The sequence below is a fragment of the Lissotriton vulgaris genome, chromosome 7 (genome assembly GCF_964263255.1).
Source record: "Lissotriton vulgaris chromosome 7, aLisVul1.2, whole genome shotgun sequence".
Lineage (NCBI taxonomy): Eukaryota > Metazoa > Chordata > Amphibia > Caudata > Salamandridae > Lissotriton > Lissotriton vulgaris.
Window position 1 is genome coordinate 1,352,320,378 of NC_141695.1, and position 26,494 is coordinate 1,352,346,871.

Consider the following 26,494-nt stretch of genomic DNA (forward strand, 5'->3'; position numbering starts at 1 on the left):
AACTGAACTAATTGTTCATGAACAATGAGCGTGAGAATAATTAAGTAACCCTCGGTGCAATTTGCCGGGTCTCGGGTTGTCTTCCGGAAGTGCCTTGTGGTGAACAGCGCGTCCTTTAGGCACAGGTTAGTCAGAAGAGTGTGAAGCATCTCGCTCCCACCGAGAGCTGCCCCCTCGGTGCCAAAGCGAGGACTAGTCATCGGCGCCCACCCCCTGAGGGAAGCCGAAGCCACGGCCATGACCACAGGCACTGCAGGGACCAGAAGTGACGCAGCCCGTCACCAGGGCGACGGTGAGAACGGCGCAATGTGTGAAACGCGCGCCCTCCGAGGCTCGGGGTCGACGGGGACAGGTCACAGGTGTCTGGTATAACAAGGGGTCCGGCTCGGTGGCGCTTGCTGCAGCCTTGGTTGGGCTGCTTGCAGAGGTCAGCAGCATTCCTTCAAATTGAGTCTCCAAGGTGAGTGACTTAAAGTGTTTTTTTTTTGGAGTGTTATCCCTTTGAAGTCCATGGAGATGGACATCCCCCACCCCAACACACACACACCCTATTTCTAAATCGGGAAGGGACCACTGGTGGTGGTGAGGAGGGTGTCATCGTTTTAAAGCTGGGCCATCTTTTTTAAGTTTATGGGAAGCATTTTACGTGTGTTTGGGGGGTGGGGCGGGGCGTGAAGAGGAGTCCATGGAGGGTGAGTTAGGTAAGAGGTACGTTTGACTACGTTTTTGATTAGCTGTCAGACGGGCATGTGTGTGTGACGGACATATGTGTGTTAATTGGTGACAAGGGCGTGCTGTACCGGAAATGAGCGTGCTGCATGTCAAGAGTGAGGAATGGGCCGGACAGGGCCGGACTGCGGGACTGGCCTTTTCTTCCATCCGGCATGTTTTTGGTGGTCTGAAGCCATTGGGCCGGCTGTGAAAGCCCGGTGCCGTTGCTGGCGCCAGCTCTCCAAGATTAAGTGCATCAGTCAGAGAGAAAGAGAGGGACAAGGAAGGGGTGTGTACTGTCGGAGCCACCCGGCCCGTCCAGACACGCACGCACGCACGCATACAGCCCGGGGGCGGAGTAGCCCTCGGGTATAAATAAACGGGCGTAAGACCGCACGTGGTCTTTGCCCCTAACCAGCAGGCAGTCTCTGTGTCCCTTATTGCACAGTAGTGAGTTAGGCCCCACTACGAGGCCTAGGTTGACATTGCCCCTCATCAAACACCACATTGGCGACGAGGCGGGTCCCCACCCACGCCTCGCCACACCGCTGTACCTGCTGCCATCCCACGGGGCTGCCAGGGCCGCGCTCGCGCAGCCTGCGCTGGAGCCAGCGGCCGCCGCCATCGTCCTTGGCGGGTGCCACCCCGTGTGGGAGCTCGCTCCGTCCCCGTGGAGCCCGGGGTGTTTTCGCGCCTGTCGCGGCGCAGGAGGTGAGACGCGTGTCCAGAGGGGTGCAGCGCCTGGGGGCTGGAGCACACGGCTGGGCCCCGCGACGTTCGCTGTCCTGCGCTGCACCAGGCATACCACCGCAGGGGAGGGGAAGCGCGCCGCTCCTATCGGAGGGACTGGTTCGGCCCTCACCGCGCCCCCTGCCGACTCTCACGCATCTCGCGGAGGCGGAAAACGGTGGAAGCCCAGTGATTGCTCACGCATCTCGCGGAGCACGGAGCTCAACTGCCCCGAGTCTGGGGAGGCCCGGATTGCCTTTACGCCCTGCTGATAGGCGGCCAGCTGCAGACTGTGTATACACCCCAGGAAGATCAGGAGGCTCGCTAGGGGGGAGGATCTGCTGCTACCCTGCTCACGCTTCCTGCTGTGCCATCTGCAATCGCTAGCCAGAAGCATTTGCGGACCTCAGACCTGACCTACCCAAGGAATGAGTGTGCAAGCCTCCGGAGGGGCGGCGGCCACAGGGCCCGCCCCGCGGGTCCCTACCCCGCCACCAGGGCCACTACCCAACGCAGGACAGGTGCAAGGCGGTCTACCACTCCAGAACCCTGCCCCGAATGTCGCGCCTGCGGCGCCAGGCCATGCCATGGCGGCGCCGATCCCGCCATTTAGCGAGTTGGCGGAACCCTCCACAGCAGCGGCGCGTTGGCGCTTATGGTTGGGTCGCCTGGAACATTACTTCGTCGGCGCAAGAGAGACCGACGACAAAGTTAAACGCTCGCTCCTGCTATGCTACGGCGGGGACGAGCTATACGAACTCTTCAAGACCCTGCCGAACAGAGGCGATGGCGATGACTACAATGCGGCCGTCACGGCCCTTAACCACCACTTTGACCCCCGTGTGAACCCGGATTTTGAATGGTTCAAACTGCGCCAGGCCCGTCAGGCTGAAGGGGAGCCGATCAATGCCTTCCATGCTCGGCTACGCAAACTGGCCACGGCGTGCGAGTTGCCGGATCGGACGCTGGAGATCAGGGCGCAACTGATCCAAGGATGCAGGTCTGTCCAGCTGCGACGGCTGATTTTGCGCCAGCCCCGGATCAGCTTGGATGAAATCTTGGTACTGGCCAGGTCCCATGAGCTCTCCAACGCGTGGGCAGAGGCGATGCAGGCCGCGCTCGACGGCCCGGTGGTCCCGGCGAAACAGGTGTCGGTTAAAGAGGAGCACGTGGATGTGGTGCGCAGACGTGCCCCGCCTTCAGCGCCGCGGAACCAGGCCTCAGCCGCCCCCCGGTCGGCGTGTGGAAACTGCGGGATGGAACATCCCCCGAACGGAAGGTGCTTTGCACGGGGCAAGTCGTGTTCCAATTGCGGAAAGTTGAACCATTTTGCGAAGGTGTGCCGCAGCAGCCGCCGAGCTGGCTCCGGCGGACGGAACATCACGCAGGCCGTGCGTCAAGTCTCCCTGGAAGACCCGGGCCCGTGCGCGGACGCGCATCAGACGGCGTTCCGGCTGGACGAAGAGGACGATGACAATGTCTTTTTCGTCTCCTTTGTGGGGAGAGATGGATCTAGAAGAAGGCCACCACCAATGTGCGAAGTTGATATCGCAGGGTCCCGGGTAAAGGCGCTGATCGACACAGGGGCGTCGGTAAATGTCATGGACAGCACCCAATATGAACAGCTTGATCCTCGTCCGCCGCTGCTGCCTTCGAGAGCGAGGATTTATACATATGACAGTGACGAGCCGTTACCACTGAGAGGAGTGATCGATGTGGAGGTATCATGCAACGACCAAAAGGTGAACACCAAGTTCCACGTCACGGGGGGCAGAAGAGGCACGCTGCTAAGTTGCCACACAGCGGAGGATCTCCAACTTGTGTTCTTCGCCAACCAAGTGCACGAGAGACACGCCGATGCCCTGTTGAGGGACTTTCCGACACTATTCCAAGGACTGGGTCGACTTAAAGGAAAGGTCTTCAGACTACACATCGACCCCACCGTCAAACCAACTGCACTCAGACATCGGAGGGTGCCGTTCCACCTGCGGCCGCAGGTGGAGGACGAACTGATCAAACTTGAGAAACTAGGGGTGATTGAAAAAGTGTCGGGCCCTACTCCCTGGGTGTCGCCTCTGGTGGTCGCACCGAAGCCAAAACAGCCGGGCGCCATCAGGCTGTGTGTGGACATGCGCCTCCCGAATATGGCCATCAAACGGGAGCGGCACCTAACGCCAACGATGGATGACATTGTGGCCGACTTAAATGGGGCCAAATGGTTTTCAAAGTTGGACCTTAATGCAGGCTACCACCAGCTTGAGCTCCATCAAGACAGTCGCAACATCACGACGTTCTCGACCCATGTTGGCTTACGCAGATTCAAGCGCCTAAGTTTCGGGGTGTCCTCTGCAGCGGAGGTCTTTCAAAATGCGATTAGAGAGACACTGTCGTGGCTGACAGGCGTCATTAACCTAAGCGACGACATTTTGGTCTTCTCAAAAACCCTAGAAGAGCACCACGGACACCTGCGAGCTGCACTTCAACGCCTTGCGGATCACGGACTGACCCTGCACAGGGAGAAGTGTTCCTTCTACAACGAATCAGTCGAATTCTTTGGATACATCTTTCCGCGTGAGGGACTGCGAGTGGACCCCAAAAAGGCAGAGGCCATCCGGTCAGCACCCAAACCAACATCTGCAACGGAAGTTCGCAGTTTCTTAGGGATGGCCACTTACTGTGGCCGTTTCATCCATAATCTGGCGTCCCTTTCGGAACCACTGAGAGTACTTACCAAGTCAGGCAGGCCATGGACATGGTCGAGGAAGGAAGACGAGGCCTTTCGGGCGGTGAAGGAGGCCCTAGTGGATGACAAGGTCATGGCATACTTCAGACCGCATCGCCAAACTGAAGTCGTGGTGGACGCCAGCCCGGTGGGGTTGGGGGCAGTCCTACTACAAAAGGCGGAAGATCACACGTGGGTCCCCACAGCCTACGCAAGCAGGGCACTGACTGCTACAGAGATGCGCTACGCACAGATCGAACGCGAAGCACTGGCCATCAAGTGGGCGTGCCAGTACTTCCATCTCTATTTGTTTGGCCACGAATTCACCGTGGTCACCGACCACAAGCCGTTGGTTCCGCTGTTCGCGGGGACCGCCAGGCTCGCGCCTCCCAGGATTGAGAGGTGGGCTGTCCAGCTCCAAACGTACCGCTTCAAGGTCATCTTCCGGCCAGGAGTCAACAACCCGGCAGATTTCCTGTCCCGTCACCAGTGTCAGGAATCTGCGAGACGAGAACACGAGGACCTCGAGGAAGTGGAGGAATTTGTGAAGGTTCTGTCGCAGGAAGCCTGCCCCAAAGCGCTCTCTCTGGAAGAAATCGGGGCCGCCACTGACAGAGATGAATGCCTGCGGAAGGTGAAGCACACCCTAGAGGACAGGAGTTGGAAAACCTTTCTACAGGGAGCTGGAGCCCTCACGACCGAGGAGCAGACTTTTCGCCAACACATGTGGCGAGCGCAAAGCAAGCTGAGCACAGGACCCCATGGCGTGGTTCTGCGCGGTGACACGATTGTCATTCCCACCAGTCTGCAGAAGGAAGTAGTTCGACTAGCTCATCAAGGGCATCAGGGCGTAGCAAAGACAAAGGCTTGGCTGAGGGGGAGAGTATGGTTCCCGGGAATGGACAACGCGGTGGAGCAGGAAATCCGGAACTGCCACTCTTGCGTCATCACGGGCAGGGAGCCTACTCCACACCCTATCATCACTGAAGAACTATGTGACACCCCGTGGTCCAAAATAAGCATTGATTTTGGATCCTTCCCGGATGGGCGACAAGCCATGGTGCTGATAGACTCGTGCTCAAGGTTCCCTGTGGTGGAAGTGCTCCCGTCCACGGCGTTCAGTCATGTGAAACCCGCTCTGGATCGGGTTTTCGCCATGTTTGGGTATCCCGATGAAGTACGCTCTGACAATGGGCCGCCGTTCCAAGGCGCGGAGTTCCAGACGTATCTGGCAAGGAGAGGAATCCGGCACAGGAAGATCACCCCGCAATGGCCGCAGGCAAACGGAGAGGTGGAGCGGTTTATGCAGACCATGAATCGAGCGCTCCGGATTGGTGTGGAGAAAAGTGATGTGCCGGAAGAATGTCTGTCACAGTTTTTGAATGCATATCGGCTAACACCCCACTGCACTACCAAGTGCGCCCCTGCACACGTCATGTTTAAGAGACCACCACGAGACTGTATACCCGTGAGCCCAGCATGGCAGGCACCGGAGTTAGACCACGAGGAGGCCCAAGACCGGCGAAGAAAGACGAATGAAAGAGTGAGTCGAGCGCGGGGAGCAGGAGTCAGACCACTCGCAGTTGGTGATCAGGTAGTCCTCAAGACTCGTCACCACCAGTGGAAATACCAAACCGCGTTCGAGCCGGAGATATGGGAAGTCGTGAACATTCACGGTACCATGGTGTCCGCATCACGAGGAACCCGAGTTGTAACAAGAAACATATCCTGGTTCAAGAGAGTGACTCCCAACGAAACCACGCCCGAGCAAAGGTGGGAAGATTGGGAGAGTGGAGAAGACCCGCTGGTCACTGCGGAGGAAGCCCAGGTGCCCCGAGAGAGAGGGCCGGAGCTAAGTCAAGGAAGTGCAGGTGGAATCACCGTACCCCCAACAATGGAGAACGTCGCTACAAGAGAATCTGAGGAGCCAAGGGCCGGCTCACAACGAAGCCAACGGTACAACCTGAGACCAAACCCAAACCCCAGTCAAAGACTCAGGGACTATGCCTGGAGAGTACGCTGTGGAAAAGACTCTGAGTGAGGCTGGACTGAACATCTGTGAGTTTGGAGGGATGTACTGTCGGAGCCACCCGGCCCGTCCAGACACGCACGCACGCACGCATACAGCCCGGGGGCGGAGTAGCCCTCGGGTATAAATAAACGGGCGTAAGACCGCACGTGGTCTTTGCCCCTAACCAGCAGGCAGTCTCTGTGTCCCTTATTGCACAGTAGTGAGTTAGGCCCCACTACGAGGCCTAGGTTGACATTGCCCCTCATCAAACACCACAGGGTGGACAGAGAGCGAGAGATCGGAGAGAGAAGGAACGGGTGGGAAATGAGAGGGAGAAGGTCAGGGCGGGGGCAGGTTGAGCATTCTTGCCAGGACTGCTCGTGGTCCCCGTTCCAATCCTGTTGTGTGCGCAGTATGTGCATAAAGGGCCATGAGAGAGCATGGTAGGACACGCCACGGTGGAGAATTTCTTTGGGGAATCAAGAATCGAGTATTCGGAATCAGCTCAGAGCGCGAGATGTTCACACTTGATTGATGGTGAAATGCTCAGGGACTCTCTGTGCAGTGGTAAAATGCGAAGGGTCCCCGTGTGAGTGGGAGGTGCTTTGGAATCATGCTTTACAGAGACGCTCGGGATTTCTGGGCAAGGTATTCACCTTACCCTAGTGTTAGATGCTCACGTTCCATGCGTGAGGGTGAGGTGCTCGAGGGTCAGGTATCAAGGGCGAGCTTATACGAAGGTGAGATGCTCGGTATTCCTGTGAGGGTGAACGGTTTGGGCTCTGTGTGAAGGTGGGCCGCACAGCTTAGGGTGACCAACGGGCATGGGTGCAAATTCAGGACGGTGAGTGTAAAAATTCAGGACAAAGGGTCAAAATTCAGGACAATAATTCAGGACAAAGGGTAAAAATTCAGGACAAAACTTCGGGACAAAAGGTACGTTTGAAAGAGATATCGGAGGAGGTTGCACTATAGTATATAAGAAATCCCATCTATATCCAAACATATTCATCCATTTGCAACCCTATCCAACATGTCTTCTTCCTTCCATCCAACCCTCCATCCACACTTTCACTCATCCATCCATCCACCCTTTCACCCTATCCATCCGTACACTCATCCATCCTGTCTTCCACCCATCAATCCATCCAGCCATTAACCCTTTCAAACCATTCAGTCATTGTGTCACTTACTCATCCATTAACCCAGTCACTCATCTTACCACCCATTCACCTTTTCAGTCATCCATCCTTCCTCCCTTTCTCTCTCCATTCACCATTTCACTTAGCCATCCTTCCTTTCATCCACCCATCCTTCTACCCATCCACTTATGAATCCATCCATTAACCCTATCACTCATCCATCCTTTCACTCATCTATCCATCCACCCTTTCATTCATCCATTCACCCTTTCACTAATGCATCCATCCATCCCTTCAGTCACTCACTCGCCCACCTTTTCATATTAATTATGAGCTGAGTCTTTATCTGCAGAGTTGCATACAGAAGAGGCCCGTCAAGAATTTCACCCTTGTTGTAGTTCCTAAGGCAAGTTCTAGGGTAGGCCATGGGACGGACATACCCCTCACCCTCAATCTAAAATGGCGAGCTTCTTCTCCGGATATTGATGAACGCAGAAATTGAGCAGGGAGGTTGAGTTCAGAAACTTGCTGGCAATAAACACGACCCCTTAATCGGTCACAATGGACTGAGGGACTCCTAAAGTTCCAACCAGGCACAGGCTGCTGGCCGCCTTCAGTATGCGCCGGGGTCCACCTCAGCTACTTACCCCTTTATTGACCGGTGAAAGTCGAGGTGGAGAGCCATAAGGAGTCCTGGGGTAAAGGTATGGGTGCCAGTTGCACAGCAGACTTCTCTATGTATGCAGTGGGGTAGGAGCAACGCAACGGCCATAGCAGTGCTTCCGAAGACCTGCTAAAGCCGGGAAATATCCCAAGCCTTGGAGCCTAAGCACGGCTCGACCTTCTGTTGGCCATTTGTTGTACAATGTATATACATGAATAGCCATATGAGCTATAAATTAAATACATGTGAGAGGAGGGCTAAGGAGAGATGAGGGGCACCATGGTGGGTGGTGGTCCGGGAATACATAAAGAAGGTCATGGAAGGGGCACCAACAAAGATTGATGCCTGGGCTCCACTAATGCACATAGTTTAGAGTTCGGCAGTTCTTCCAGAGCCTTTGCAGCAACCACCTATAACGTTTTTGTGATACACAGTTACACGAAAACTACGCCTCATTGTTTAAAAAAAGTTTGCCATTTGCAAACAAATACAGAACAGAGACGTTTTAAGGCAAGGCCAAAGTGTGCAACTTCCAAGGACCCCCAGCTATAAAGCCCGCTCCCTCCCCTAGGAAGAGGATATATTTCTATAATATTTATGTCTATTTATCACAACGTACGCCCCTCTCCTGTGTAGTTTAAAGGCTTGTTGGGCCCCAAGAGAACATATTTATCAGTTTTTTCTGGATGATTCAGTTTCTAAAACTTTAACATAGCTTAATATTATTGTACATTAAGTAAGCTTCAATTTTCAGAAAATGGTTAATAAAATTCACAAATGTTCCGAACAGGGGGGCTCTAAACATGTCATGCACAGGGCCACGAAAATCATTAAGATGACAATGCTACAGGGCAATACCTATCAACGGTGGATCAGGAGCATCGACACCGGGTCCATTGCACAACAATTACTGCTGCCTTTTACAGTGCAAACAGACAGCGGGGGACATTATTATTGCTTGCACTGGGGCCCAGTGCTCTCGTGTTACACCACCGAACAGAGACCATATTTGAGCTGTCATTTAATCTATTTAATGTTTCGTGCAATGAAAATTTCTTGAAGAATAGCCAGAACTGCAGGAAAACTAAAAAAATGCATTAGGCTCGGATTCTGACATTAACAGTCCCGCAGCCTCCAATCCAGCCAAAGGAGCCTTGAGGCCTGGTCCCTTTAGAACGCGTTTTACTGAGACTACAGGTGAGGGGTCCAGTAAGTGTCCCTAAAAATGTTAAAATGGAAAGTCAAAACGTGCTTTGCGCGTTTCAGAAGTACTGGGGCTGGATACCTCAAAGCTGCTCTCATTGGCCCTGAATCAGGGCTAATGAGAGCACTCCTGCAACTGCAGTGTACCTGCGAGCTCTAGGGTTGACTGATGTCTTTCAAGCCAATCCTAAATCGCTTTGCTTGGTCTCCACAGCAAACAGTTGGGATTAGAAAGGCACATGATTGGCTGTGACCTAACAGCTGTTAAAATTACGGACAAACGGCGTCCGTTAAAGAAACCTTCACGGACAACGGACAGACGGCCGAAATTACGGACTGTCCGTGAAGTTGGTCACCCTAGCACAGCTGCCTGTTTGAGGGTTTAGAATGAGGGTTGAAGTCTGCCTCTACAATAAGTTTGTCCTCACTGACTGCGCAAGGGCGAGGCGCGTGGACTTTCCTTCTACTTGAGGGAAACGCACTGGCTTCCCCGAGTGAGGGTTTGAGACGATTCTGCTTCACGAGGACTGAACAAAGCCTCGCTGAGTGAATCGCGCACCATGTTATGTTATGTTATGTTAAGTGTTGCTTATAAAGCGCACTGACACCGAAGCTTCCTGGCGCTGGTAGACAGAACAGAGTGAGGGGAAGGTGGAGATAACAGAATCTACGTGGGGGTAGGGAAAAGGTGAGTTTTTAGCATTTTCCTAAAATTGAGGAAAGAGGAGCAGGATTTGATAGAGAGAGGGAGGAGGTTCCAGAGCCCAGGGGCCAGCTGGGAGAACCGGCGTCCGCCGAATCTCTTAGTCTTGCTCCTGGGGGTGATCAACAAGTCAAGGTGGGCGGATCATTGAACATGTTAAAGAAAAAACAATAAAGGAAAAGTATACTAAAATTCATGCAGAAACAAATTAATAATTTTTTTAAAAAAAGGATATCAAATGAATTCATTTCATCAGCTGGGCTAAGTCCAGGATACTTTTTACAGATTTTTCCTATGCTTTATGACACATTTTAAAAAGTTGAGGACCAAATAACAAACAGATTCAGATTCTAGCATTTGGAGTCGTAGCATTGCAGGGCAACACTGTCTCAATCCCCAGCGTCTTAGTAGGGGTAGTAGCCAAATTTTCCTGTGTGGGAATCTGTATTTTACTTCCAAGCCAGTGAGTAGCGTTACCATTTACTTTCTTGCACAAGGTCCCATGGTACCATTGCTACGCCAAAGAGATCAGAAAGTCTTGTAAGAGTGGGATATTTGGCTAAGCCTTCCCCACATGTGGGTGAACATCTAGCATTCCGTCACTGAGGGTGATTGCCAAGGCTCATTGCCTGAGCAGCGAGGACCGGTCCCAAAGTTCTCTGATGCGATGTGTCTTTCCTATTACATGACATTAGACCCTATAGTTCCTTTGTGTGTGAAACACAATTTACCTATGTCAGGATGAGTAGTTTGGGCACCCTCAGGTGCGAGGGTGAGACTGACTCATACCTGTCAATAAATAGACTATCGAATGAAGGTGAAGTATGTATGATGTTTAACTCCATGGCTGCTAAGGCAATTCCCCTCCTGTGCTGGGAATTGCTTATTTTCATTGTTTTATGACGAGCTGGGCTCGTCATCAGTGTATGAGGAGGCTACACCATGACGAGCCCAGCTCGTCATCAGCTTGGAAGGGGTTAAGAGGGTGGTCCCGTTAAAGTGAAAGAAGACAGCATTTTTGGAGGGTAATTCATGTTTCCATATAGGGTGCTCTTGCGGAAGTGTATGGCAGCATGATGCTTTTTAGGAGGTTTGATGTCATTAAATATAGGATTCAAAATGAGGTTGAGTTGACAGACTGAGCATGAGATACTCAAGCAGAGGTGCACCGAGACACTTGGTTTCCATTTGTAGGGATGTTACCCCAAAACCTGTCCCAGGATGCTTGTTTCCGGTCCAGGAAAGAAGACCTGGCTTGGCAGTTCAGGCTGGACTGTTCCCATGAGGAACAGGGTCAAGACTGATTTGCATAGGGCAGGGTCTGAACTGGGGTGGCTAAGTGAGCTAAAGAATGATAATGGATTCATCCCAAATCTGTGACTGGGGTTGAGTGTCTGAAAAGTTTCAGCGCTCCGTCTATCATCTCCTTGTGTTTGCTTTGATGGGACATCCTGGCGCCCTCTGAAAGGGTAAGGCATTCAGGTGCCCTGTGTGTGGGAGAGATGGTGATGTTGTGAAGGGGTGATGACATGGATATATTCATGAAGTCCTCAAATTGCCTGAGTGATGGCGAGACTCTTGCCCCCACTGTATGCAGTGCTTTAAATGGGCAGGGGCTGTCCAGTGCTGAGTACCTGCACTTCTTTCATTTGAAAGGGAGAGTACCTGCACTTTTCAGCTCTGCTGCATTCCCTTTAACAGAAGAGTACTGGCACTTCTCAGGACAAATGGGTACTCTAAATTGATAGCAGCAGCACTTCTGTATTTCCATTTAAAGCGCTGCCTGTACGGACGGGACTGTAATGTTAGGGCTCCGTCTTTGAGGATGAGGATAATAGCCTTTCTGTGAGAGGACTGCACTCAGTGGCATCACATGGATGCCATAGGCCCTGGAGCAAGCAAGGAGAACGTCCCCTTTGATGGCTGTTGGGATAGTACAATACAGGCATTTTCTGTACCTGCTGCACCAATGATAGCTACGCCCATGGCTGCACTCAGCTTCCTGTATGAGGATGAGATCCTAGTAGTGGTCTGATGATCAAGTTAAATGTTCGAGGTGAGACCTCTGTGCTGTATGCGATGGTGAGATGATGGAACTCCCTCTGAGTGACCAACAGCAGAGAGAGAAAGGCAGGTTGAAAAGGGAGAAGAGAAAGATGAAAAACAGTTTAAATGAGAGAAAGCAGGGATGAAAAATAGCCTTAAAAGTGAGATAGAGAGAAAGGAAGTGTCGTCAGTGGAAGAAAGAAGCATAACTTGGCATTCAGCTGGCCTTTAAGCAAACATTAGGTCTCTATCTATCTATCTATCTATCTATCTATCTATCTATCTATCTATCTATCTATCTATCTATCTATCTATCTATCTCTCTTTCTCTCTTTCTCTCTCTCTCACTCTCTCTCTCTCTCTCTCTCTCTCTCTCTCTCTCTCTCCCTCCATCCATCTATCCATCCATCCATCCAAATTTGTTTTAACCAAAGGAAGCAAAGAGATTTCTGTGTCACCCTGAGGTGGTCAGCTCTGCAGTAGAAGGTACCGTGACACTTGAGCTCCAAGTGAGAGAGTGAGATGTTTGGTTACCTGAGCAACAGGGCAGCATCCAAGCAGTCTGTGAGGGTGAGATGATCAGGGTTTCTCTGTATGGTCTTACTGATTCAGTGTATATGAGTGTAATCAATGCTTAATTTGTAAAAAATATAAAAAACATAAGTGCTGTGTGTGGGTGCATCGATAGAAGGCTCAGCGTGCAAGGATGAGTTGCTTTCACTACCTTTGTGAGGTTGAAGCAGTGGCACCCTGTGAGTAGTAGGGCTAGACTGGCTATGATAGGTGGGATGCTAGGGTTTCATACTCATGGGTTCAATGCTCAAAATTATTTTGGGAGGCGTGAAGCTCAGGAGCTCCTGTGGGACATTTGGGCTTCTGGTGTAAGGCTGTAAAAAGTAATCTTTATTGTGTTGATTATTTAAAATCTTACAATATTACACATATAAAACTAGAAGACGATAAAAGCTATGTTCAAATATAAAAACACTTAAAATACCATTAAATCTATATAAGTTCATTCGGGTTGCGTAATAATTTACATATTAAAAGTAGTTATTCACCTAATTTCTTGTAAACTGTCAATAAGAACTTTACAAGGGTAGCATTCAAAATTATATCGTTCGAATGTAGGCACCTAATCAGGGCATGCCTGCATGTCCTTATGCCACGTACATTAAGAGGTAGCTTAAGCAATTCTCTTCTCTCCTGTAAGAGCTCCGGGCAAGTACATAATAGATAAAGAATGTTCTCCTCACCATTGTTACACAGTCTACATAACGTTTGGGTTTCCACTTTCTCCCACGGTGGTCGGTGACACAAGCCTGGCAATATTCCAAATCTTGCATTAAGGAACACCTGTTTATTTCTTTCCGTCCAGGGTGTTTCCAAATATTGCTGTATTTCCTTTTTCTTATACCCAGTTATTATTGTCCAGGCATGTTTTCTCTTTGCAAGGACAGCTTTATCATTTACAACGGATAGTTGGTTTGCCGTTTTATTAATTATTTTCTTAAATGATGCCTTGATTGTATTATTTTCCCAAATAGGCGTGACTGCAAACTCCCTTATCGCATCCTTAAGGTAGTGCCATGCGGTTGAGTTTGCGTTATTATTTATTTCCCTCCATAATAGCTGTGATATCTCATTGTCATGGTCATTTTTTATTCGGTTCCAAATTTTTATAAAGTGACCTTGCCTTACATACTGTTGATTAGTTAGTCCGAACTCCAGCCTTATTTGTGCGGGTGAAGCATTTGCTGGGAGATGAAATAGTGCCCGATATGCTCTTGTTATAGATTTGCTCAAGGTTTCAGTATCCTTACCCATTGCTGCTTCACTACCATATGTGATGGTTGGTAGGAGTCTTGCTTCTATGATAGTCAGGAGAGGGCCATAAGTTAAACTAGAAAGTGATTTCTGTACAATTCTGAACGCTGTCGTCAATGCATTAGTCTTCCTGTGAATGTCCTTTTTTGTAGTTGGTAATTTCCCTTCTCATTGAATAACACACCCAAGTATTTATATACCTCTACTTGTTCTAGTTGTGTCTTGTCCATGAACCATTTATTTTTGCATCTTATCTTGATTTTTTTATTTTTTGTGACTTCCATGATCTTAGTTTTTGTCTCATTTATCACCATCCCGTTGTCCTTTGCATACATGTGAGTCTGAGTGATTAAGCGCTGTAGTCCAACTTTAGTGTGGCTTAGTAGTATGACATCGTCCACATACAATAAATTAGTGAGACGCTTATCAGCTAATTTCGGGGGGTGACCATTTACCTCATCCAGTATCCTGGATAAGTCTGCCAAAAACAGATTAAATAGGAGGGGGGCTAAAACACATCCTTGTTTTAGGCCTTCGTTTGCTGGAATCTCCTTAGATAATGTTTGTCCATCCCCCATCCTCACCCTTACCCAAGTCTTAGTATATAAGAGACAAATCAATTTCAAAAGGGCCACAGGAATTTTCATTTTCTCAAGTTTTTTCCATAGTACATTTCTTTTGACACAGTCAAATGCAGATTTAAAATCAATAAAACATAGGTACAGGGGTTGCTTAGCTCTAATCGACTTATCCATAAGCAAAGCTAGAGCCATTATATTTGTTGTTGTCCCCAAGCCTTGTATAAAGCCTGTTTGGTTCAAAGGCAGTAACTTGTTTTCCCCGACCCATTCAATAAGATTAGTCAACAAAATCCGGGCAAACAACTTGGCGTCCGTATCTTGCAGAGTAATCAGCCTATAGTTTTCTGCAAGCGCCCAGTTTCCTTTTTTGAAGATTGGGGTGATTAAGGATCCTCGCCATGACTTTGGTATAACTCCTTTTAAGATGACTTCTCTATATAGTTTCTCTAAGTAGGTCGCCCATAGTTCTGGATTTTCTTTATAAAGTGCAAACGGTATCCCATTGGGTCCGGGAGCGCCGTTCTTCTGTTTTTTTATTAGTTTTATTATCTCATCTTTTTCAATTTGTATCGATGTGACTGTGTCTTTGTCATAGAATGGAGTTTCCGTGTTATCGTTTTTGCACCTGGGTTGCATTTCTGCTTGCCATATCCATGTATTATCCTGATTTAGATGTTTCCTTAGAAAAGTCTCCCATTCCTGCTCGGTTAATGGTGTTGAGACCACATGCTTATTTGGTCTAGCAAGTCCCTTGATAATTTTCCAGAATTCTCTTGGGTTCTTTTGCTTGCTAGCGTAGTATACTTTTGCCCAAATTGCCTGTTTTGCTTGATTTTTTTCACTCCATATTAGTTTCTTCAGGTTTTGATTTAATAATTTTAGCTTGCCCAGTGTTTCTGCTTTTACCCCAGGTTTCTTTGTTAGCCTAATAATCCTATTTCGGTCTTTTTTTTTATTTAGTTATTGTATATGGAAGGTTTATGTAGTTTTCCTTTTCCATATTTTCTTCATTCCACTTTGGGCTCTTTCTTGTATGTTTTTGATTTTGCGTTTTGATCACCTTCTCTGTGAAGTTTTACCATTGCTCTACCACTGTTTCTGGTGTTGGGTCTTTAAAACATGCCTCCAAAAGACTTTCCACCTGTTCATTCGTTTCTTCTTTATTACCAACATTCCAGAACAGTTTTTTATAATTAGTTGTTCCAATGGATCCCTGAAGAGTCTGGTATGCTTTATTTGTATTCGGTTCGATATTCATTGTAATTATCTGCTGGGCGTGGTCACTCTCATTTACTTTCTGTAATTGATACGAGGTAATGTTATGAAACATATATAATGAAGTCATGGTATAATCAATCCTGGATTTTGCGTTATGCCCAAAATAACTGTATGCTGGTGGCACATCTGTTTTTAATCTACCGTTTAGAACTCGTAGTCCCATCGCTTCAATGTCATTGACGAATTGTATACCCATTCTAGTCGTAGTGGAATTAGTCTCTTTCCCTAAATCCTGCTGGGGAATTAGCCATTGGTGATTTCGCGATTGCGTAATGTCATCTCTTGTATGGGGAGACATTAGGTTAAGATTAAAGTCCCCAGTAATCAGGAAATCTGCTATCGGATCCTCCAACATTTTATTAATTAAAAAATTGTTCAAGATTGCACAAGTTCCCTCCCTACTTCTATGTGTTGGCAGGATATAAACATTAATCAAATATAAAGATTTAGATTTTTGATTATTTAATTTGTAGTTCAGTTTAACTATTAGGATGTGCGTACTACCTACTTCCACTTGCTCATGGTGTGCCTGTATGGTGTTCAAAATAAATGTTGCCTGACCCCCACTTGCTAGGCCAAACCTTTGCTTTTTCTTTGCATTTTCATAGTAGCCTGTGAATCCATGTAACAGAAATGGATTGGTTTCCCATGTTTCTTGCAATAAAATAATCTGACATGGTCCCACTATAGAATCTATAAGTGCATTCTGGATCTTACCACCCTATCCATTAATTTTCCATGAACACATTCTTATTAATTCCATCTCATTGGTATTAAGAGCTACTTGCTTCAGTCTGTCGTCTCATTGTTTATTGTTGTTATGTAATGCCATGTTTATCCATTTTTCATTTATTTCTAGGTTCCTTTCCACTGGACTTTGCAGAGGGGTCCTTACTTTTTTCGTAGGGGATCTACTTAGTGCATTTGTTAAGACTGAAACGATCTGTGTATCTGTTTTTTCATGATTTAATTTTGTTTCATCCCCTATAAAAGGAGTAGGGTATACCTCTGGGGTTTGTTTGGTTATTGCTATACCCCAGGTTTTGAATGTCATTTGCTCCTTCATAATCTGTTCTGCTACTATTGGTGATATCAGAGTTATTAGTGTTGGAGTCTGATTGCTATGTTTTCCCTCCATAAACTCAATTGAGACAATATCCTCACTTACAATGTTAGTTAATGGTGCCATTGACTTGAATAATCTGAGTAAATTCCCACGGTTTAATATATCGTGCCTGCCTCTAGACTCACATTCCGGTGGAAATATACTTTTTTTATTAATCATAGGAATTTGATAATTGGCAACCTTACATTTCTCGTTTTGGTTAGATTTGTAGCTAATTGTTTTTACCCCTTCCCTACTTTCAATCAGCAGATGATCCCATTCAGGCATTTTTGTTGGCTCATTCCCCACCTCGCTCGCTGTCCTTTCCCTGTCTTTTTTTATTTTTTCATTAGTACTTTGTCGTGGGGTGGAATAGTTTTTTGGGTTAATTTAGTAGGGCTACTTTCGTTCGTTTTTTAAGGCTAGAGTTAGGTGATCCTCTTCCTTCTTCCTCCCGCTTTGCTTCCTGTTTTACTACCTGTGACAGGTTATCTGGGGACCTAATGGCCACTTGCCCGTCTGCTACTCTGCTATTGCTCCTTATTGGGAATTGTATTTCATTTAGTTTGGGGCACTTTGTTGGACTTGGTCCAATTGTTGGTTTTTGACCAAAAATTGAAAAATACTTGTTTCTACCATTCTGTGAAACATCTGTGGTTGTTGAAATCCGGTCGTCTTCTCTCTTTATTGTGTCACATAGTTTCGATTTTCCATTTTTTCTTGCTATGCGTAGTTTTTTCCTTTGGTTTTTTGACATCACTGTAAAGCCGTCTGAATCGTTATCATTTTGAGTCTGATCATCTTGCATTTCTTTGCTTATAGATTAGTCTCCAGGATGCTCGTCTAATCGTGTGGCCGTTAGATTTACTATTTCATCTCCAGGATGTTCCGGTGATTGCATGACTGGAAGATTTACTGTTTCTCTCTGTACTTTTAGTATTGTGTGTTGCTTTATTAGTTGTTTTGTTTCTGGGCCTTTAGAGCTTTCGGACCCCTTCCTGATTTTGTTTATATTCTTTTCCTTAGTAGTAGTGTTATCTGCATTAGCTTTCTCCTTACTGTTTTGGATGTCTCTTTTAGTATCTTCTATTATAGTAGATAGAACTTCAGGAAGTGCTGCTAATTTATCCATAATGGGTAGGTAGATACATTCTGTAGTAATTTTTTCATTTTCTGTCTGTGCTAATTATCAAATCATTAAGTTGGGCAAGTTTGTTATCAATTCTCACAACTCTATTTGCCATCATTTTTAGGAGGTCGATTTGTATATCCATTTTATTTGATTGGTATTGGAGAGCTTCTAGCGTGATGGTCGAAGTTTGGTAAAAGATATCCCATGTTATCCCAGCTCCTTCCTGTTTTATTCCCGATTCTGTAATTTGGGCCGCCTCAGAGTTGGAATGCTTGATATCCCGTGCAAGTTTGTACTCCACCGTATGATTATCCGTGATTTTTATATCTGAATCGTTAGTTGCTTCATAACCTTCCTCATATTCTCCTAGTGGATTGACTTCTTTTGTTGGTCCATAGGCCATACCATTATTATCTTTATTGATGTTGATATTCTCATATTTAGCCCTGTGGTGGTTCAGATGTTTTTCGGTTTCCTCAGGGGCTAAACACAACCTTTTATTAATTTCAACATTGACTTTGATAGGAATTCTTGGTAGCGTTAGTTCCATCCTATCTCCACGATGTTGTTGTTTGATTTCAGGATAGTTTGAGTTAGGTTTATTAGTAGGAGAGTGAGTATCCTTAGCCTCTATCCCAGATGATGTATTACGATTTTTCCTTTCTTTTGGAGTTTCTTGGTTTATTGACTCTTGGAACTGCTCTCCGGTCATTATACCATGGTCTGTAATTTGGAATTTATCTGGATTTTGTTCTATTTGTACAATTTGCTTACTGTGTTGTGTCATATTGGGAATTTCACTGCTAGTAGGTTTCATAGGAGTCTGTAGTTTGTTCTTGTCCAATTCCGATTGCATTGACATTAGAGTTCCGGTTGGATCCTTCATAAATTGAAATTTATCCTGTATTTTTCCTGATTAATCGAACATCCGTGCTATTGGCGAAATAAGAGACTGGGGCAACCCTGGTGTGTTTGTTTTTAACTTTTTGGACACCGAGGATTGTTGCATTCTTTTTGTGCGTTTTGTTGCTGTGCCTGCAGTCCTTACCTTTCCTGATCGCATACTTCCCAAAATATGTTGTCCTTATGTCCTTATGTCTGAGTGTTATCTTAATATTGACACCGTGCCAATTTTGTCCTTTAGATGTAGTCGATGGTCACAAGTCTTTGAGGAGTCTCACCCTGTTGCTCAATTGTTTAACTTCCAGCTCCCCAGACTGTGTGCGCTTCTTTCCTCCACTCGGTTGTGCTGCTGCTCTAATACCGGTTGGACAATGGGGATGTTGCCCCCCCTATAACCACCGAACACTGATCACCACTATACACCACCAGCCCCCTCAGTGTACTGGTCAAGTGATCAATTACAGCGTGAAAACCGAGAGTCCAGCAACCTAGCCGTATGGGTACTACAGCATACCAGCCGTCGGGGATTAACACTGGAACCCAGGAGACAAACTGGTGAGTGGATTTGCGGGTTATAGCTCTGCTCAGGTGTTTTGCCAGGACTTCTCCAGGCGGTCCTCAATCGTGCGGTCCTCTTTCTCTTAGTCCAAAAGGCACTGTGTTCTGGGCTCCTAATCGTCTCCAGCTCCCTAGCTCACTGTAATCCCAGGTCCTCCTCCTGCTCTAGTGCTTCTATAATCTTCCCTTTGTAGAACAACGGTCCCATGCATACAAGTTATACGAAACAATGAATATAGACAAGATCAATTCTATATTTGGAGCGACATGTCCAGCCGGACAGAGGTCTTCAATTTTTACTCAATTGAAAGTTTTATATACAGAAGGAATACCTTCAACAAATCACCAGTGTGGGGCACAAGCCTGTACCCAGACACAATCAGATCAGTACAGACGGGTGACAGAAGACAAAAACAGGGCTTTTTAAGGCAAAAGCAGAGATTTCTGTGAAAATTCCAGTGTACAGAAATATCAGAGAAGCACCATTACATATTCATAACATATAAATCAAGTTTTTGTATAAGGTGCACAACAGATCAACGGCATTTCGGTCCCACTACTTAATCATGGGGACCATCATCAGGACACTTAGCCTTAACGTTTTAAGCCTCTAATGCCTAAGGAAGGGAGGAAGAGAGAAGGCATACATACATTTAGTTTGGGACATATACATAGTAATTGCTTATTTAAACAAGTGACTGAGTGAGAGGTGAGCCTAATTAAAAAACGTACAACGAGGTGTACGTGACGTCGAGTGGTTAATTTTTGAGGAAGAGTGGACTCTGTGTCTCAATTTTACCAAGCACAATGGGTAAAAGGGTTGCCTGTAGGAGTAGAATTAGCTACTCAATTCTACCTCTGTTCAGAGAGTCGTGCTGAGGAACGATCGAGTGGAGAAACAAGAACCAGAGTAAGCTGGAGAATTCCTGTTGATATGCAGTAATTTACTTGGTTATGCGTAGGTACAACGAGGAGTGACAAGGCAGTGATCACATGTGTCTAGGTTCCTGTGCTATTAGGGATCCGGTAGTGTGGGCGGCGGACTGACAGGGGAACCGAAGTGACAAATTGCTGAAAAAATTGCATTGCAATGGATATGGAGTGACAATTTTCTAATTAAACTAGTCAACCATGCTGTGCATTAAGCAAGTTCAATCGTCATATCGGCGAGGGTGAAGATACAAGGCGCAGTGGGGGATCTCAAGAGCTGGTAGTGTGGGCGGCGGACTGACAGGGGAACCGGAGTGACAAATTGCTGAAAAAACTAGTCAGGCATGCTGTGCATTTCATTCGGTGTATCGGCAATAATAAAGGCAAGTGCAGGGGTTCATGGTGCAGTGGGGGAAGCTCAGGGGGCTCACCGGGATAGGTATATCCCGGTAGGTACGAACAGCAGCGTGCGGGATGGTAGCCTAGTGAAGGCGAGGTGGCCCTGTAAATGAAGGAGGGGGGAAAATAATTAAAACCGGAGCGGCCATCTCACGGGTGGTGTGTTTGGGCAGGCGCGGGAGGACTCTTACCACAATCGGGCGCAATTCGGTATAGCCGCGTTACAATAGTGTAATTCCGCGGTACCAGGAGCTAACCTGCAAGTGAAAGCAGGTCGTTAGGGATTAGAGAGAAGTGGGAATAGGGGGAGTCCGTACTCCAAAGGCTGCTGGACTTACCGGGTCAGTCGGTACATAAGTCTGCTTCCTGGCTTCCTCGTGGGGATTGCCGGGGAGAGGATAAGAAGCGGTAGGAGGTTCTTGATTGGGCAATAATTCCAGGGGAGTGTCAGGGCATAGAAATAGACAAGGGTTCAAAGCGTAGCGGCCATCTTGGGATGGTGGGATAGGGGGAGAAGGCGCTTGAGTGAGATAAGAGGAAGTGCATTAGTGCAGGTGAATAGTGCACGGCGGCAGTGAGCAATTTATGAAAATTTACATAAATCACAATCAACAAAACACAAACAACTTGGCAAGATAAGGACAATTGCAGGGCAACATTGTATACATCTGAGAAGCCCAGAGTGGAGGGCTGTAGTTTAGCAGTGGGTCAGAACTTAGATCAGGGCAGTCCAGTCCTCTTGAAGGTTGAGTCCAGAGTTAAGGCTGTCCGTTTTTAATATCCATTTAAGCTCTTCTTTGTTGAGCATAAGCGTCAGGTCACCACCTCTTGGTGGTATGATAACTTGGCTGATTACAGTCCAACGTATGTCGTTTTCTGTATGCCCTTTGTTGGAGAAATGTTCGAGCAGGGGAGCATTAGGTGTACCACAACGGATCCTGCTCCGGTGTTGGGATATTCGTAGCTTAATTTTTTTGCTTGGTCTGGCCCACGTAAATTAGATCACAAGGACAAAAGATTTCATAAATAATGTTACAGCTATTGCAATTCATGAAAGTCTTAAGTTCATTTTTCACATCTTTGAACACAAACTCCTTCCAGTCAATGGAAAAGTCACAAACAACACATGACCCACACTTAGAATGGCCTCTGAGGGGTGGTAATGACCAATGATCATTGAGTGTGGTATTCACTGTTGCTGAGGACGGAAGGGCTGCCCTGATCAACTGGTCCATGAGGTTTTTGCTTTTCTTGAAGGCAAATAGGCGGGATTCCCACTGCAGCTGTACAGAGTTTAGTATGTGCCAATTCTTTTTTATACTTTGTTTAACACGATTGGAAATGGTTGAAAAGGTAGTGACACAGACCATTTTGTCAGTTGTTTGTTTGGGTTTGGGCTCCAATAGAGTCTCACGAGGGCAAAACCATGCCCTTTTCATTGAGTTCTTCACTAGGCGCCGTGGGTAGCCTCTGGTTATTAATTTAGCTGAGAGGGTGTTGGCCTCAACAAAATAATCTTTTTTGAAACAGTTTCTTCTAAGCCTTAGGACTTGTGAGTATGATAAGCTGTCTCTCAGGGCCCTGGGATGACAGCTACCATAGCTTAGTAACATTTTTCTTTCTGTGGGCTTACGGAAAAGGGATGTGTAGAGTACCCCATCTTGGTGTTGGATAGATAAATCAAGGAATGGAATATGAGTTTTGCTATGGGTCAGAGTAAATGTAAGGCCATTATAGTTGTTATTGAGCCAATGCAGGAGTGCCGGGAAGGCATCAGACGGACCACCCCAAATGAGGAAAATGTCGTCAATATAACGTTTCCATGTTAGCAACCCCATGTGGAACGGATTGCTGTCTGTGAGAATGGTATTGCATTCTAGCCAATCCATGTACAGGATCGCTAGAGTTGGTGCGAAAATAGCACCCATGGAAGTGCCACGGACCTGCTGGTAATACTTGGTGTCAAACATAAAGAAGTTCTGGGTGAGGCAGATCTCCAGGAGTTGTACTATAAATAGAGTGGGTACTATGTGTGGGCGTGGTCTGGTGTTAAGTATGGACTCCATAACTAGAAGCGAGTCTCTCTGGGGTATATTAGTATAGAGAGACTCTAGGTCCAGGGTACATAGAGTCTCGTTTTCGTGATTGAAGGGATGATTCTCAATTAGGTTGATCATATGCATGCTGTCTCGGATAAAGCACTTGGTTTCAGGCACAAAATCTTTTAGGAAAAAGTTGACATAATGTCCCAAAGGTTCTAGGACAGAACCGCAGCCAGACACAATCGGTCTACCTGGAGGATTGTCCAGTCTTTTATGAATCTTGGGGAGGGTATAAATGACTGGAGTTCTTGGGTTGGTAATGTTCAGAAAGTTAAACTCGTGCTTACTCAGATAGCCATTCTCGAGGGCATCCGTGGTGAGTTGTTTAATCAATGTCTGTATGCCTTTGGTGGGGTTACAGGGGAGTTTACAATAATGATCGGTGTTTGAGACTTGGCGTAATAGTTCGTCTTTATAGTTTTCAATATTTTGTAGCATTATTCCACCCCCCTTGTCCGCTGGTTTAATAATCAGGTTGGTGTTGTTTTTCAAAGTGGAGATGGCAGATTTTTCTTCCAGGGAGATATTGTATGGTATAAACAGGTGTGATTTTGCCAAATCTGAGGTTTCTTTTAGGATGACCTTTTCGAAGGTAATGATCTCTTTGGGGATCATGTTTGAGGTTGGCGAGAAGGTGGACGGGGGTCTGAACGGTGTAACTACTGATTTTGCTCCGAGGGGTTCAGTTCAAAAAATGCCCGGAGTCTGATTTTACGGAAAAAGCCCATCAATTCAGACTGGAGATCAAGGAAGTTAGGATAGGTGGTTGGGACAAACGACAAGCCTTTATTTAGGATATAGATTTCTTGGCTGGACAGGGTGTGATTGCATATATTAAACACAGGGATGGTCTCTGTGTTGGCACTTTCAGTTACCATTGGTAAAACTTGTGTCTGGTTTGCCTTTCTCCTGGAGGATTGTACCATCTCGGTTGCTGTTTCACTCGTCCTCTCTCTGGAGGTTCGGAGTTGCCTCTGGCTAAAAAATGATTCTGATTACGTGTAGGGCCACTTGATCCCTCACCAGGGTCTGAGCTGTCAGATGATTCAGCCGAGGAATCGGTGAAGCCCACCACAGTGTTTCTTTTATTGAAGCGTCCCCAAGGTCTTGGGGTCTGTTGATGAGGGTTAAAATTACGATTGGTATAGAAGTCTTTGTGCAGATATGGGTAGGTACGTTCAAGGGTGAACGATTTGATGTCTTTCTTTACTTTATTTGACTTTTTGTTTTGTTCGATACGGTGGAATTCTTGCACCGTTTTCTCAACTTTTTCAAGTAGTTTTTTACCGTCAGGTACTGTATTGTTATTAGTTATTTGTTTCTCAAGGTCTTTAAGGATGTCGCCCAGTTTTTTTAGTTCTTCACTTGCAGTTTCTATTCCTAGGACTAACCAATGCCTAGAGCAAGTGGTTCCTATACTACTAAATCCTGTAATGTACTTGGGATTATCGGTGAATACCCCCGGGATATTCCTGACTTCTAATCCTAATGGGATAGTTTTAGATTTCAGGTATTGGGTGAGCTTAAGAGTCATTAGTTCTAGTCGGACATATTTTTTCTTTTGTTTTTCTAAATCATCAGATAAACTTGAACTTCCAGTTGTGGTGTGCTCTTCTTGGTCAGTGAACAAGGAGGGACCTTCACAATCTTTTTAATGTATTCAACTGAATATAAGGGGGCTGAGTCAGACATTACAATGTGTTGCCAAGTGTGAGGGAAAGGAGGGAGAGGGTGTACAAGTGTGTACAGGCCCAAACGACCCACTTTGGAGAAGTGGAAGGCAAGCAAAGCCCTTGCAATCAACCGATTGCGCAAAGTTATGTTAAAGACAACAAGGGGCCCCAAGTGAGTCAGCATAGGACCTCGGGAGCATACTTTGTAGAACAACAACGGTCCCATGCATACAAGTTATATACGAAACAATGAATATAGACGAGATCAATTCTATATTTGGAGCGACATGTCCAGCCAGACAGAGGTCTTCAATTTTTACTCAATTGAAAGTTTTATATACAGAAGGAATACCTTCAACAAATCACCAGTGTGGGGCACAAGCCTGTACCCAGACACAATCAGATCAGTACAGAAGGGTGACAGAAGACAAAAACAGGGCTTTTTAAGGCAAAAGCAGCGATTTCTGTAAAAATTACAGTGTACAGAAATATCAGAAAAGCACCATTACATATACATAACATATAAATCAAGTTTTTGTATAAGGTGCACAACAGGTCGACGACGTTTCGGTCCCACTACTTAATCATGGGGACCATCATCAGGACACTTAGTAAATGCCTTAACGTTTTAAGCCTCTAATGCCTAAGGAAGGGAGGAAGAGAGAAGGCATACATACATTTAGTTTGGGAAATATACATAGTAATTGCTTATTTAAACAGGTGACTGAGTGAGAGGTGAGCCTAATTAAAAAACGTACAACGAGGTGTACGTGACGTCGAGTGGTTAATTTGTGAGGAAGAGTGGACTCCGTGTCTCAATTTTACCAAGCACAACGGGTAAAAGGGTTGCCTGTAGGAGTAGAGTTAGCTACTCAATTCTACCTCTGTACAGAGAGTTGTGTTGAGGAACGATCGAGTGGAGAAACAAGAACCAGAGTAAGCTGGAGAATTCCTGTTGATATGCAGTAATTTACTCGGTTATGCGTAGGTACAACGAGGAGTGACAAGGCAGTGATCATATGTGTCTAGGTTCCTGTGCTATTAGTGAGCCGGTAGTGTGGGTGGCGCATTGCAATGGATATGGAGTGACAATTTTCTAATTAAACTAGTCAACCATGCTGTGCATTAAGCAAGTTCAATCGTTATATCGGCGAGGGTGAAGATACAAGGCGCAGTGGGGGATCTCAAGAGCCGGTAGTGTGGGCGGCGGACTGACAGGGGAACCGGAGTGAAAAATTGCTGAAAAAACTAGTCAGGCATGCTGTGCATTTCATTCGGTGTATCGGCGATAATAAAGGCGAGTGCAGGGGTTCACGGCGCAGTGGGGGAAGCTCAGGGGGCTCACCTGGGTAGGTATATCCCGGTAGGTACGAACAGCAGCGTGCGGGATGGTAGCCTAGTGAAGGCGAGGTGGCCCTGTAAATGAAGGAGCAGGGGAAAATAATTAAAACCGGAGCGGCCATCTCACGGGTGGTGTGTTGGGGCGGGCGCGGGGGGACTCTTACCACAATCGGGCGCCATTCGGTATAGCCGCATTACAATAGTGTAATTCCGCGGTACCAGGAGCTAACCTGCAAGGGAAAGCAGGTCGTTAGGGATTAGAGAGAAGTGGGAATAGGGGGAGTCCGTACACCAAAGGCTGCTGGACTTACCTGGTCAGTCGGTAGATAAGTCTGCTTCCTGGCTTCTATAATCTTCCCAGCACTCAATTAAAAAAAATAAAGGACCTCGCCTTGGCTCGGGGCTGTGCCCTCTCCCCTGTTCCCCTCACCGAAGTAGAGACTTTAGCAGCCTCAGCCCCCCCACATCCTGGCAGACGGACGCCAAAACGGGCATGACACAGGGGTGAGGGGTGAGAATCCGATGGCGTTAGAGACGCCGAGACTCTGGCAGCATAGGATGCAGGAGCAGGGGGGGGGGAGGGAGGGGAGCCATGGGTGAAGGGGAACCGCAGTTGGCAACCAGGAGCCAGAGCCGGAGCGTTCTTCCCGCTTCCCACTTCACGCTTCACGCTACACGCCTCCCTCTCCCAGTCTTGAAACGACTCACCGGGACCGCATTTGCTGCTTAGCTGG

The 26,494-nt window shown here is 47.0% G+C and overlaps 1 protein-coding gene across 1 annotated transcript in view; it reads left to right on the forward strand.

Moving 5' to 3' along the window:
- Positions 1-333: 333 nt before the first annotated feature.
- LOC147703681 (perforin-1-like) overlaps positions 334-26,494 on the forward strand; it is a 135,165-nt gene continuing 109,004 nt past the window's right edge. The window contains exon 1 of the mRNA XM_086932040.1: positions 334-460. The gene's annotated coding sequence lies outside the window, so the exon portion shown is untranslated. The remainder of the gene's footprint in view (positions 461-26,494) is intronic.